Source organism: Perissodus microlepis, chromosome 18 (genome assembly GCF_051167445.1).
Source record: "Perissodus microlepis isolate ML-2025 ecotype Zambia chromosome 18, ASM5116744v1, whole genome shotgun sequence".
Taxonomy (NCBI): Eukaryota; Metazoa; Chordata; class Actinopteri; order Cichliformes; family Cichlidae; genus Perissodus; species Perissodus microlepis.
In genome coordinates, this window is record NC_140478.1 from 35,819,724 (window position 1) to 35,823,155 (window position 3,432).

General features: G+C 40.9%; 1 pseudogene; it reads right to left on the reverse strand.

The window, feature by feature from the left end:
• Positions 1–203: 203 nt before the first annotated feature.
• Positions 204–2,956, reverse strand: LOC146368835 (tripartite motif-containing protein 16-like; annotated as a pseudogene).
• Between the last annotated feature and the right edge of the window lie 476 nt (positions 2,957–3,432).

The window sequence follows — 3,432 nt, forward strand, 5'->3', positions numbered from 1 at the left end:
AATGAATGGCCTGTAACTAAACAGAGAAACAGTTTAATACAGAAAAAGTCATTTTAATACAATATTATGCAAAGTGTTTCTAAAATTATAAAACTCAATGAAGGACACAGTTCTATGTAAAAATGATCTATGACACAGTGCACTTTATGATAAAGGCTTTATTCAGCCTAAAAACATGGCAGAATGTAAAACATGTGGACAAACTGAGCTGAGGTGCTTTAACCTCCTCTACATCCCTGTTAGCAGGATGAAGGCGCCCTCTTGTGTTGTGCATCACTTTCAGATTTCACTTGTTAACCTGCAGGAAGACAAAACTTCACTGAGCCTTCAGCAGCTTCAACATCATCAGTAAAGACAGATTTAAATATGTGTAATATCACACTGTGTCAGTTTGTTCACAGGAGTCACAACCTGTAACACTGATGCTGCATTCAAGGACCATTACAAACATCTGAAAGGACTTATAACATCAAGAAAATGTGACTTGTTTCTCTGTAATGAAGCTGTTTTAGTGAAGAAAGTTGAAAGGTCACAGAGCGACTGCTGAATCTTCTGCTCTAAACATGAACTCTGAACTTTGTGATGCTTCAGGAGGAAAACTGCTTCAGTTATTCTCTCAGATTAGTTTCATATTTTCTGCATCAGATTTGAGTGAGATCCTGGAATGAAGACAGAAGAAAAGACTTTGTTCAAAGTTTGATTTATAGTCAAACCTTCCAGTTTATTCACACAATAAAACATCAACACAATATATGAATTCATTCATTAAAATCACAGTTTTTCCTCATTTGTTTGATGATTTTGACCAAAACAAACACAAACACACACACATGGTCTGCCATACTCATAAAGAGAAATGTCGACATTGTTCAATACAAATATTCCAGAAACATTTAGAGGATAGAGAAGTTTACATTTTCATGTGGAGAAATATTTTAGTAAATCAAAATGATGATGAGCAGTGATAGCCTCCATAAACAGTCACAGGAAAGATCTCCTTTAAAAACTCAGAAACATCAAGAGAACAACTAGAAGATGTGGAGGTACCACCCATAATGTTTGACTGACAGCTGATCTCTGTGCAGAAATGATGGAGAGAAAATAAAATGAAACTAAAATACAGATTTAAACCCACAATATGAAAGACTTCAGTCTAATTCACTTTAGTCAACTCAGCAGTGTCTCCATAATAATAAGGCAAAAGTCCAGCATAGAGCGGCTGAGTGAATGTGGTCTGGACTCTGTGGAGGAGAGTCATGGTTTCAGAGACGCTGTAGAAGGACAAAATACCTGCTCTGTGATCCAGGTACACTCCTACTCTGGAGGAACGAGGACCTGAGACACGAGTTTTAATGTTGTTGTACCAAAATGAATAAAAGTTGTGAAAATAGAAAGCAAAAGATTTGTCATTACGTCCAAATCCACACAGTCATTTCCTTTCCCTGCTCTGCTGATACTCTTGTATGAGACTGCTACTTCAACTCCTGTTCCTCTCCCCTCCACCTCCCAGTAACAATGTCCAGTCAGACTCTCTCTACTCAGGACCTGAAACCACCAAGTGAATCTGTCTGGATGATCAGAATAAGACTGTTGGTCTTCCATTGACTGACAAAATGTTACTTTTCTGTTCCCCTCTGATAATAACAGCTCTTTGTGTGCTGTGTTTTGATCCAGTGTGATTTCACATGAATATTTTAAGAATCCAGCTCTGGTCTTTGGCTCTGGTGGATCTGACAGTGAAACATCCACTTCAGTGACTGTCAGTGAGATGTTTGTCCATTCCTCTCTCAGAATGTCCTGTAGTTTATCTCTGACCTCTGACACAGCTGCTGTCACATCCTCAAAGTAGCTCAGAGGACGGATATTGATGCTGGATGAGTCTGTAGACTCACTGAGTGCTGACAGTGAGGGGTAGTTGTGTAGAAACTGGATGTGATCCTCTGTGTGTGAGAGCTGCTTCAGCTCAGCATCTTTCCTCTTCAGCTCAGTGATCTCCTGCTCCAGCTTCTCCTGAAGCTCTTTGACTCGACTCACTTCAGTTTCCTGCTGGGATCTGATCTGCTGCTTCACATCAGAGCTTCTTTTCTGGATGAGATGGATCAGCTCAGTGAAGATCTTCTCACTGTGCTCCACTGTTTGATCAGCAGACTGATTGATGGCCTCCACCTCCTGTTGAAGCAGCTTCACATCTTTCTCTCTGTCCTGGATTCTCTGCTGGATGTTTTGTCGACTCACCTCCAGCTCTCTCTGCCTCTCAGTCCTTTCTGCTGCAGCTGAGACTGTGTCGTGGCCTTTATGTTCATCCACAGAGCAGAGATAACAGATACTCTGCTGATCAGTACGGCAGAACATCTTCATCACCTCATCATGACGAGAGCAGATGTTCTCCTGGAGCTTCTTGGAGGGCTCCACCAGCTTGTGTTTCTTTAATTGAACCACATCATAATGAGGCTGAAGGTGTTTCTCACAGTAAGAGACCAAACACACCAGACAGGATTTCACAGCTTTTAGCTTCATGCCAGAGCACAGATCACAGGCCACATCTTCAGGTCCAGCATAGCAGTGATCAGCAGGAGCAGCTTGGAGTCCAGTCTTCTTCAGCTCCTCCACTAAATCTGCTAACATGGTGTTTTTCACCAGGACAGGCCTCGGTGTGAAAGTCTGTCTGCATTGAGGGCAGCTGTAGATTTTCTTCTCTTCCTCTTCATCCCAGAAGCTTTTAATACAGTTCATGCAGTAGCTGTGTCCACAGGGAATAGTCACCGGATCCTTCAGTAGATCCAAACAGACTGAACAGCAGAATTTTGTTTGATCCATTTGATTCATGTGCTGTGCCGTTTCACCGTCTCTCAGTGACTGTCAGACAGTTTCACTTTCTCTGAACAGAAACAACCTCTGTGCTCTGAAGGGAAACAGATCTCTGCTCTTGTTCACCTCCTACAGGAAATGAGGCTCACCAGCAACTGCATTTACACCATGTTGTTTAGACCCATCCTGATACAGACACATCTGTGAAGGGAGGCGCTAAAGAAATATTCTTACAGAGCGACCAAGAGCCAATCACATGATGCAGGGTGTGGTATGTTTGGTTACAGCATGCAGTAACAAGTCTGACCCAGTTAAAGTTTAATAGTTTATCTTTACGTGGATGTTTGAAATGTGACAGTCAACACTCAGCGAGTTTATTCTATATTTCAAAAAGTTCAGCAAAGTTTAGGATGCTGTGATGAATAAAAATAAATCACAGTTTATGTTTTGACATTTTCTAATCTTAGTTCATTCTCACACTTACAGAATGATGCATGGGAACAACTGACTCCACTAAATCAAACCTATGTTCAAATGAGATTATGATCATTAAATAGTAACAAATATTTAAATTTAGCAATAACAAATGCAGATCGGTCCACAGTGTTTACAAAAACAAACAAA